The sequence below is a fragment of the Anas acuta genome, chromosome 3, assembly GCF_963932015.1.
Source record: "Anas acuta chromosome 3, bAnaAcu1.1, whole genome shotgun sequence".
In the NCBI taxonomy this organism is placed as follows: Eukaryota; Metazoa; Chordata; class Aves; order Anseriformes; family Anatidae; genus Anas; species Anas acuta.
Genome location: NC_088981.1, coordinates 18,707,812 through 18,719,337, shown reverse-complemented (window position 1 = coordinate 18,719,337; position 11,526 = coordinate 18,707,812). Strand labels below are relative to the sequence as shown.

At 42.5% G+C, this 11,526-nt stretch overlaps 1 long non-coding RNA gene across 5 annotated transcripts in view; it reads right to left on the bottom strand.

Moving 5' to 3' along the window:
- Window positions 1-448: 448 nt before the first annotated feature.
- Window positions 449-11,526, bottom strand: part of LOC137853528 (uncharacterized) — a 174,785-nt gene continuing 163,707 nt past the window's right edge. For all 5 annotated transcript variants that reach the window (XR_011094549.1, XR_011094548.1, XR_011094547.1 and 2 more), the window contains 3 exons: window positions 10,583-10,756; window positions 2,936-3,050; window positions 449-1,163 (listed from right to left, as the gene is read on the bottom strand). This is a non-coding gene — a long non-coding RNA (uncharacterized lncRNA). The remainder of the gene's footprint in view (window positions 1,164-2,935; window positions 3,051-10,582; window positions 10,757-11,526) is intronic.

Genomic DNA, 11,526 nt, shown 5'->3' with positions numbered 1-11,526 from the left:
GCAATGGGCAAACCTGGCTGATCTGGTACAGACAGAGGCATTTTTGGTTCTGTGGTTCTGCCCTGGTGGCCAAAGGTGAGCACAGCCCTGTTGGGAAAGACTGCAGAAAAGTATGGAGAAGTATAGCAGAAGTGAGAGTTAAACAGCTTTTTGACTAGCAAGGCAGCTTTCAAGATTTGGCCTGAATGAGAGCTGCTGTGCTGGGGTGGTGGTGAAACGAGACCAGTAATTATCACTGGCGGTCTTACAAGTGAGGAGCTTATGGTGCTCATGTGATACCAAGTGTTCGTTGTGTGCTGAGCAGTTTTCTGGAAGCCTTGGCTTTGTTTTCCCTTAGTGCTGAGAACAAAAAAGAAACATTGCACGGAAAGTGCAGAATGGATCCAAAAAGAACAATGGGATTGTGCTTGATTTGTTTAATTCTGAAATCAAGGTCACTTAGAAGTACTACAGCTTTTATTTGTTTTATTGTTTTTTTAAGGATTTTTTTTTTTGGCAACATCTTTCTTTTCATTTGACGGCCCTGTCATCCCAGAACTGTATACGTTACTGATCCTGCCTGTATTCAAAGCTGTTATTAAGTGGAGTCTTTTAGATTTTAGAGAAATGATAATGGTTCCAAAGATGACAGAAAGTGGCAGCTGGTGACAAAAAACCCCCTTGATAAGACGACAACAGTAAATCAAACTACTGCCACTTTTTCGTTTCATGTTTGTTAATACCACCTCGCCTTTTGAAGTTTAAAGCAAGGTTCAAAAGAGCCAGGTGCTGAATCATAATATTAAAGCAAGTAAGGAGCTCCATGAAAGAGAGGAGATCTGAGAGGGGAAAGCAACAAACACGGCTTTCAACTGCCTTTTGTCGGCCTTTCTGCAGATGTCACCAGTTGTTATCCCCAGCAGAGGCTTCAAGCTTGTAGCAGTGCCTCTGGCTGATTCCAACTCAACGTTTCAAGTGTCAATCAAAAAGGAAGGACGCAGCTTAGGTCCTGGTCATTGTCCTGTGAAAAGAGCCAAGCATTTAACATTGATTTAGCTCCCTCAATATACAAAGATAGAGCCAGCTTTGTGCAGCGAAAGGGCCTTTGGCAAGGTTGCTTGTAGAGCAATTCCATCGCATCCGATGCTCCTTGGTTTAGCTGTCACACTGCAGTGTCTGGAGTCCTATGAAAAGTTATTCAGGAATGAGTGAGCAAATTAAAAAGAAATAACATGCTCCCCTAAATAGCAAAGCAAGCTATAGAAAGTGCTCTTAACGTCATTTAGCCCTGAAAAGCATTTTTAATAAAAGTATTTTGTGCTTTTAAATGCCATTTAACAAGGAGAATAAGATGTTTCAGGACAAGAGGGGACTCTTGTGAAACCCATCTCCACTGGCTGAGATAACAAATTGTACCCACAAAGTGCTTTTGGTCAAGTGCTTGCTGTTTTTGCTTTTGAGCCACTTGCATTCACCGCCATCCTCAAACCGCATTGTTCTTCCATGTGAGTGTCAAGTATAGCCCCAAATCTAACAACAGCAAAAAAGCCCTGCCTGATTTCCACTGATGCCCCACATTCCTGCTCTCCTGTCCTGCCATCTGTCAAATTCCTGCCAGCCTCTCTCTCACAATCTTCTTTAAAACACCAAGGCAATTATTTCATTCTCAGCCGTGGTGTTCCCCATTGTTTCGTGCCAGCATTGCTGATGAGGCACGGGAGTCACTTGGCTTTGTGACAGAAATGACCAGTGGGTGGCTGTGCTTGGGCTGCATGGGCAGGGCCCTAGTGGGGACAAGTTCTCGTGAATGCTGGAGAAACCACATCATTACCCTTAAAAAAACAGTCAGGGTAGGTTTAAACTTTGCACCATTAAATAACGTCAGATTTGTGTAAACAGATTTTTACTGTCATTTGCTCATAAGCAGGGCTCTTCTTTATGGGGTTTTCAGCATCTAAACTATCAAACTCAGCATGGTAGCAGCTTGCTGAGCCATCCTGCCCAGATATCACAGTGGCAATAGTCTTGATCCATCACAATTCTTGTACTTTGATCAGAGAAGGAAAGTAATTTAAAGATGGGGAAAATGTTCCCCTTCTGCCAGATCATTATTGCTACTGTTGTCTGCTTTGCACAATGCTTTCTCCCAATGTTTTCATCCTCCTCTGTGCAGAAATACAGGTTGAAAATCAAGGGGAATGTCAGAAGAAATAGAACACTTCTGTGATGTCAATCACATTTCAGAAGCTTGTTTTTCTTTTTGAAAGGCCAGTTTTCTACTCAAGCCTTCCTAAGCAAACTCACACCGACTGCGGGTACTGCAATGCCCAAGGGACCCAGCGGTGTGGGTGTGCAGTGGTGCTCTGCCTGCCCTGGGGCAGGGTGAGCCACTGCTCGCATTCCTGCAGCCCGCTCCCTGCAGTCCTGCTGCCCGCCTTATCTGCAAGTTCGAAATATTCAAATAGAGGGACTGGCAGGAGTGGGTGTATTTTTAAATAGACGTATCATTACAGACACACTTCTTTTTGTGTTCCTAGAAAGGAGAAGGCATTTCTAACGGCCCCATTAGCTGGCACTTCACCGGGCAGCTGAAGAGCACAAGACTCACAGAGCTGAGGAAGCGATGCAGTTTTGTAGACTTTCACTGGGATTTTTAGAAACAAAATATTTGCTCAAATTTAACTCATGTTCACCCTACCCCCCTTCTTTTTTTTTTTTTCTTTTCTTTTTTTTTTTCCCCTTTCTGTTGAATTTGCTCACAGAAAAATTGTGTTAGCTTTAATGGCCCCCATCTTATACTTTGTCAAAGGATCAAGGCAATAGACAATGTTTGCTTCTCCCCAGCCCCCCACCACACTGTTGTGCCATGCCTCCCCAAGTGCCAGGAGCACCCCTGCCCACATGCTGGTGGTGGTTCTGCTTTCCCACCCATGATGGTACAGCCACAGCAGCCTACCTGGCACAGCTCCTCTCCTCTCCAGCATCAGGGAAAGCAGGAGGCAGACAGGGACTTCTTGCCCCGTGGCTGTGCTGAGCATCCCAGAGCATTCCCCAGGCTTCAGATTAGGGATCTATGAGGTACATGTATCAGGAACAGAAATCAGAAATAAGCAAGAAAGCTTAATTTTTGGTTACATGTATTTACAAGGCAACGACTAGGTGAATAATCCAGCAACTTTTTCCCCTTCATGGCTCTAAGAGAGTGCACGGTTCCCATGTCATCTATATAGCCTGAAGCTCAGAGTGTGATCTGGACTTGAATTCATACTATTCTTGGGAGACACCAGTGACTTTGTACGTGCACAATCTGAGAAGGCTGCTTGGAGACATCTATGTAGGGTCCATGTAACTAAATCAAACACAGAACAGCCTGTTCTCTCCAGCTCCCTCAGGAAAGCCACCAGAGATGCTCCTGCTCCCTCTTCCTGTCCACCTCTGACATCCTCTACTCCAGTCACGGGGGACATTGTGATCCTTGTGATCACAGAAATCCTTGTGATTTCTGGTTACAGTTCTTGCATTGCACAGGCAATGCAAGGTTCACTGAGAGGCAGAGACCCCACCACAGTTTTCTTTTTTCTATATTTTCACTGTTGAAGATCAAGTGCTATGTCTCTGGCACAGTACAGCATTCTGTCTGGAGGCTCGTAAATTGTTTGGAAAAAAGTCCTGAGAATAGGAAATTGCACTGAAGTAGAACTAGAAGTGCACCTGTGCATGTGTGTGAGGGAGAAACAAGGATGAAAATGAGCTGAGGATGCTTTATCCTAAATCAAGCATTATAAAGCTATGAAACCAAGGACTTCAGTGAGCTTAAAAATAAATAAATAAATAAAATAAGGTAAGGTGGTAGCTTTGCCATTTCTTCACAGTAAGACTGAGAGGAAAAAAAAAATAAAAAAAAATTAAAAAAAATGAAGACAACATCATCTGAATCTAAGTTTGGGTCATGGTCACTGAAATGTCTCATTCACAGCTGTGGTAGCGCAGATCAGAAATCAGGGCACAGTTATCATCTGTCGCGTCTTGGTGGCCTAACCTTTCCAGGGTGTTTTCCATCCCAGCAGTCCCTGGTTTCCAGTGAGTGCTTCTGGCCGCGCTCTTCCAGCAGCACTTCTTTCTTCCTTGTTTTGCTGGGCCAAATTCGTCTTAGTTCAAGCAAGTGCACTTTTCTTGAGGGTGCTGGAGGGACCCAGTTTGCACAAGGATAAGACTTGACTGACCTCCACTGCTGAACGGCTGTTCAAGGACTGCTAATACACTTGTTAAACCACCTTTTTTTAGCCATTATTGTTTCTTTGGGAATTAAAAAAATCTCTCTGACAGTTTTCCTACCTTGCTTGCTTCCACCACCACCCCCTTCGCACTGGGACAAGGCTTTTGTTTCATTCCCCACCCACAATAACTCACTTACGCCACTCTGCCTTCTCAACCTGTTCACTCCTAGCCCTCCTGTTCTTCGTGTGGACGTTTTTAAAGATCACATATGTGAGCCATTCATTCTCCTTGGGGGTCAAAGCAAAACAAGTGTCAGGAGAAATTTTCTATGAGCAAGTAGACATAAGTACATTGCAAACCAGTTTCAAAACTTTTTGAACAACAGTGCCACATACCACATCCTTGGAGGTCATGAGATAATGCATTTGCATTCTTCGGTATTGTGAGAGTAATGTTTCTGGCTGCCATTGTGTCCGATGGAAATAATGGCTTCTGGTCACCGCAGGTTAGTAGATGCACACAGCAGACTGTATCACATCAACTTTGCTAATGCAGAAACCATTGTACATCTAGACGTTTCTGCCTTAACCATGAAGAGTAATTGCCTAAGTGTTTCATTGGAAAAGATGGCACAGTCCTGGGAGTGTCAGGGATGTAGCATTCACAAATCAATTCATAATTTCATTTTATAGAAGAATGTCATTTTTTACTATAATCACAAAGTATCATCTTGCATAAGTGCCTATTATTACCATTGTTAAGGGCTATGGCACAGACAAATCAAGTTTAATTTGTTTTTGTTTCAGATAGGAGAACTCCGTGTTTTCACTTTTTCTTCTTTAGCAAAATCTTAATGTATGTAGTCCATGGTGAGCATTTGCATTCACCTTTCCCACACAAATACTCTCTTTGGTCTAGCAATTTTCGTGCAACTTAATTGATGTCAGACAACAAAAACCTAAATTACAGGCATTGTCTTCTTCATTTGTCAGGCAAAAGTTTTATGGTCAATCGACATTTTCCAGAGATGGTGTGACTACAGGAAATATCAGTACATTGTTTTGCAACTATTTTCAGTGACTCTAATGATAATTGCGGCTCAACTATGGATGTCATTTTCAGAGCTACCAGGGATCCACAATCACAGCTTGAATCATCTTTGTAATTAGAAACATAAGCAGTCCGAAATTAATAGCCAAACCTAAAGGGATCCTCTCCTGCAGGACTCTTCTGAAAGTTAAGCCCATTTATTCATCATGACTTGGTGGCAGAGCTAATTTTCAAAGGAAGGAGTCTCCAACTTCAGACACCTCCTCTAATTTGATATCAGGACTGCCTGGTTTCAGCATTATTGTCCATTTACCATGCTTAAAAAAACAAAGCAATCTTTCTGGGACCATCTCTGTTTAATTGCTACACAGCAAAAAACAAAGGAAATTCTAAAGCATAGATTTATATTCACTAGGAAGACAGGAGCCAACAACTGAATTGTGGTTGCCTAACTGAGAATATCACCACAAACACACAGAAGGGACTGTGGCCACCACTGTATCAGTCTAGAGCTCTCTTACAAGGTAGTTTTGTCACCTCTGTGTTCAAGCATGTTTATTTTGTATTGAATAAATAAATATATAATGGGCGAGTGAAGGATGGGAAATCCCAGGATAACCCAGGCTGGTCTAAAGAGTACATGTTCCATCTCTTTGCTAGTGCAAAGAGAATGAATACTATTATCTCAGTCCTGATGCTCTAAGGCTATGTATGAGGCAAGGTTTTGCAGAGAGAGAAGTAACGTGTTAGGCCAACTGATCTAACAGCAAGCCATCAGGTTCATAGACCCTCACCCTATTCAGTATTGGACCTGAAGAAGGGTTCCTATCTGTCTTTTTCCAGCATGTTTTCTTTTTCCAGCTAAAACTATTCATTGAGAACTGCATTTGCCGATAGCTTTGGCTGCTTTGAAATGGCATTTTTGTCTGATTCTTTATACTGATCACCTCTATCAAACATATCCCATATGGCTGTTATCAGCAAGCCGCTGGTTCCGTGGTAGGCACCAGACTACCACTTAAGTTTCTCATATGCTTGTCCCACAGTCCCACTAGCTTTTCAGTCTTTGAAATGGTATCCATCTTCATCGTCCTTCTGCTTGCCGGCATGCTGCCACCTATACACTACTCCTCCATTCCTCTCCAACTAGTTTTTATCTCATTGCTCATGCAAGTTGCCGTGATGTTAAATAACGAGCTCACAGCCAGAATTACTCTGTGTAAGTGTAATAAAATTGTTTAGGCAAACTCCTCAGAGAGCTAATATAATTCTGCTCAATCTTTCTATATGACAGCGTTAAACCTCAGTCATCTTTCTCCCTGTGAGTTTTTTGGTTTGTAGTGCACTGTATTACATTCTCCCTGCCTGGGATCACCAACACCAGACTGGTGCTCTCCTTCTGCTAGCACTCTCCAATTTGCCTTTCAGGATTCTTTTTACGTGCCTTCCAGACTCTGCACCTTTAAGGCGCTCTCTCTCTCTCTCTCTTTTTCCTAAAAATTTATCTAGAACAAGTATAAGAAACTTTGCTTTTGTTGTTTTCTAAACAAAAGTTTGAATAAAAGTTGCATTTTCAAGGTATTTATAGAAATCTAAGTGGAAAGTGTTAGGAAAAAAAAAAAAAAAAAACACTAAATAAAGATGCCTATTAAAATTTAAAGAGTATAAGGCTTCAACAGCTCTGTCATGATACATGGATATGTAGTGCATATCGAGTACACACATATAATCTTAGTATTACATGTATGAAGTTAGACATACATACATATGTGACTGAAGATCAGATGTTAACACTGCCTTTTAAAAATATTGATCAAGAAAAATAAAGCTGGTAATTAATGTCATTAAAACGTGTCAAAATATTTTCTCTTTAACATAGCATTAACAATTAAGCTAGCATGAAATGTATCAAATATAATTATCATATGACTTAATGAGTCTGGTTTTCACTTTTTTTTTTTTTTTTAATAGTCTAGTACCCATCAGCCAAAGTTTTCTGTGCATGTGAAAGATGTGACAAGATGGCACAGGCTAAAGTATGCCAGGATGCATATGCCTGTTTGATCTTCACATCTGCAGGAATAGCCAACTAACTCCATCACTGGCATTACCAGTTCGGTTCAGCCTACGATCTGGCTCCTACTGTGTTTATTATTAGATGGAATGGATGAGAATATATTCATTTGCTGCTGAACTTTTTGATGACCTTGCTCTTTCTTCCTTTCTTTCCATTTCTCATACCCCATCCAAAATTTGTTCTGCAGAAATTCAATGCCCCTGCTTTTTTTCTTTCCTCTCTTGAATCTCAATTGCAAAGCCAATGAGATTTCATCATGGCTTATATGCTCTTCCACTTGCTATCTGTAATCACAGTCATTGTGAAACTCAAAGCTAAGTCAAGAATTGTTGCCTTTTTATGGCTCCCTCTTTTATATATGTTGTGTTGGAGAGCGGTCGTTACCGCTTTTTTGTCATTATTTCTGGGCTTCACTCCATTAGCTAGTGAACAGGCCTTCTCTCATTGCTTTCCTTCAGTAAATACTGTAACATTCAGCTTCCTTTCAGGCTTGTGCTTTTAAAGAAAATCTTTGTACAATTAAAGATATGAAATTGCTAAATACAAGGCTGCATTCATTGTTCTCCCTTTTTAAAGGTTTAATCACACTTAATGGCTCTCTTGAAAACTTGAATTTTCCATGTTGATGGTTTTACCCCACTGAAAGAGTTTGCTAATATACTTTTCAAGTGTTTTCTCCTTAAATGAGCTATTCAAGAAGTTTTGTGCAGAATAAGATTGAGGAAGGATATATCCAGAAACAATTATGAAAAGGGTCCAGGGCTATCTGTTTATTCATTGGTGGAGATTCATGAGCTCAGCAGCAGTCAGAAATAGAAAAGAGAAAACAGAGGCCTGTCCAGCTTTGAAGAACACATCTGGAAATGTCTGATGTGCCTCCTATCAGACCAATGTCAGAACAACTGTTGCTCCATCTTGAACCCTCCCAAGACGCAGCTCCTGTTCCCCACACGATGAGCACCAGTCATGGCAAGAACCAGGCTCAATGCACAGGCCAGAGAGTGAATGGTGCTGCCCCAGAAGCTTTGGTCCCGTGTGTCTTGTTCCAGTCACAGCCACCACCGTGTTCTCTAAGAGCACCTCACTGAAGATTGTAGACAAGACATAGACCGGGCACTCGTGCATTGTTTGACTTTGAGGTTTCACCGTGGCTGTTTATCACACTTAGGAATGAAGCCACGTGCCCTGTGAAAGCTCTGAAAACTTCCAAACACAGCATCCCATTCACCCAGTTGCACAAATTCCTTTGTTTTGCCCAGCATTTCTGTCTTGATAGTCAAAGCCCTTCAGGGTATTGGACTTTGCTTCCTGAGATATCACGTCTCCTTCCACCAACATGACCTCCCATGACATTTGACGGGAACAGTCAGGACTGTGGACCAACAGGGGGGAAGTTTGTGAGCTTATACAAAGAAATTCTCACAGCTCTTGGATCTAGATTTCGTCATTTGCTTTTGTCCTTCCAGATAACCATTGATTCCAATATATTCAGAACAAAACATGCACTTCTTTTGCTCCATACTTGTTTTTCCCCAAAAGTTTATAACCCCCTCTCCCCCCCCTGCAGATTTCCCTTCCCATTCAGTATGCTCAAAACCATAAACAGTACAAACACAAACCTTAGGGAACATCTTATAAACAACAGAAGAAGAAGGGAGACAGAGAACAAAATCATCTCTGCTATTTTATTTATATGTCTAAATACTTGGCAGTCACTCAGCTACTTTGGTAATGGAGGCTATATAAGTAGGTAGGTGCAAGGATAGTGAGATGAAGATTATAAATTAAATGTAGCTGGAGTAATATTTCATCTGTCTGTCTCAGGCCTGATACCACAACATAAATCCTGAGATACTTTAGATTAGATAGATGTGATATGCCAATCTCCACTTAAATATTTTGGGTCTGCTCCCAATAAAGTTAATGGAAGTAGGATCAGCTCTTTATTGCTCCCATGCTATCGGTGAGTCTTCACTTCCCATCAAGCAATTCATGTTCTGTATTACATTGATAGAAAAGCCTCATTGTGCTCATCTCAAAGTCAGCAGATATTTTTTTTTTATCAGTGGGAGACCCACTGGGATATTAGTGCTTTCAATTGAAACTCCCAGGCTTGGTTCATGTGGTTCAGAGCCCCTGGTTCTCACTGTGAGCAAGATGGTGCTATGGTGCAAGCAAGAGCAATGAGCTCCCCAATGCTCTTCGGCTGGAGAGACTGAGAGACACAAGACAGCTTCGCAACATCTTCCTGCTCTCCCCTTCTCCAGTCCCAGGTGTGTCTGGAGCCCTGTTGGCACCAGGACCACCAACAGCAGCTTTTGGGCAGCTCTGCATTGGGATGGATTGAAACTATCACGGTATGCAGCATGGGGGCAAGAGGAGACGCAACAAGAACCCCCACACCACCTGGGGACTGTATGCTACAGGACTGCAGTCATCATACTCAGTTATGTTAAATGAGTCTCTCTGCTTGCACTCTTAGGCCATCTGGATTTGCTCAGGTGGCTGTGGTCAGAAATGGGATTTCCTAGCGGAGAGCCCAAGGAGGTGCAGGCGGAGTGCCCAGGGAGCATCCTCCCCAGGACAGGAGTTGGCTGTCAGATCACCTGCTGCTAATGACATCAATTTATCTAATAACCCTCTCGCTGTTCACTGAGGGAGAATTTTCAGCCCAGGTATCTGAATTATCGCTTACTACGAACTGAGGAGATCTGCTGGTCATATGGAGCTGAACGACAAATGCTGCACATGCCTGTAGCACTTCTGGGTTTGCTACATAAAACCATATAGCTGGGGAGCAGTAACAGGGTTGTGTGCTGTACCTAACAGGCCATTACAGAGCAGGTTTTCCGCATTTATGAGTAACCATTCCTGGAGGACTCTTGTTCAGGATAACAGCAAACAGCAAACACAACGCAGTGTTTTAATTGCAAAGCATTCAAACAGGAAAAGAGGAAATCCAGGGACTGAAGATCACTACGTGCCACATCCTGCCACTGGTACCCACAGTGGCCCTGTCTGGTCACTTGGGCTGCCCACAGAAGCAACGGTGCATCCCAAAGCACATGCCCCATGGGAACCCAGCACAGGCTTCAGGACAGCCGTGATTTCGGGCACTTTGCTGCAGACAGCTGCCGGATGGGCGGCAAGATAGTGCTCCAGGTGAGTGGCAAAACCCAGGTCTCTGACCTTTTTCCTCACAGATGGTTGATAGGCACGACGTGCTATCAGGTTTCTTATGACTGCAATAACACTTACTTCCTGAGTCATCCTGGGGTGGGCTGTGTCAAACGGCTTTGTCTGGTGCTCTCGCTCAGGTTTTCTTGTAGGTGCCATGCTGGAAAATATTCGGTCCTTTATCATCTCAAATCCACCAGGAACACCAGACGAGGACATCTTTAAAGGCCATGTGCTGTTCGTTCAGTTTGTTTTCTTAAACACAGAGCATAGCCAAAGTTACTGATTAATTTCACACAGTACAAGGAAAACTATTGATTTCTTGTGCCTGCTTCTGACCCTTTAAGATATAAAAATGCAAACACATTGCTGAAAGAGAGTATTTATTTATTCCTTGCACCTGCTAACACATGACTTTAAAGCAATAAGAAGCTCTTGTTTGCTTTGTTTTGATAAACTCTAGCCCATTTGGTATTTCACTGAAACAATCTGCTAGCACACTCGTTTCCACGCTCTTCCTCCCATCGAAACCACCCTTCTGCGTGCAGCTCCGGGGCCCTCCAGCACTGCCAGAGTGCACACACAAGTGGTGGACCTGCAACTTTGCTGGCAATGTTTATTTTCAAAAGATAAATATTGTGCCAGCATTAACTTCAATTAGGAGACTTATTTGACAATCTGACTACTCCATCTGATGCCTCAAGGGCAAATTTCAGCACTTTATGGAAGATGTTGGCCAAAGACTGATCTATATGAATAAAATATAGAGGAGAGAAGTTTTAATGAACATTTGAAAACAAAACAGCTTTTTTTTTTTTTCAGGGTGTTTCTCCTTGCTCCTTAGGACTCAAAAGCTGCTATTTGAGCTAACAGAAGCTTCCTAGCTAGGGGAAAACTGTAAAAGTCAAAGCGTTTCTGAGTCAAAACAAAGGACAATGAGTTCAGCTTGTACTTAGGGACAGCACAGAGGGCAATCTGCACAGGATGCTGAAGGTGTCTGCCTGTCCCTTCCCATTCCAGGCAGG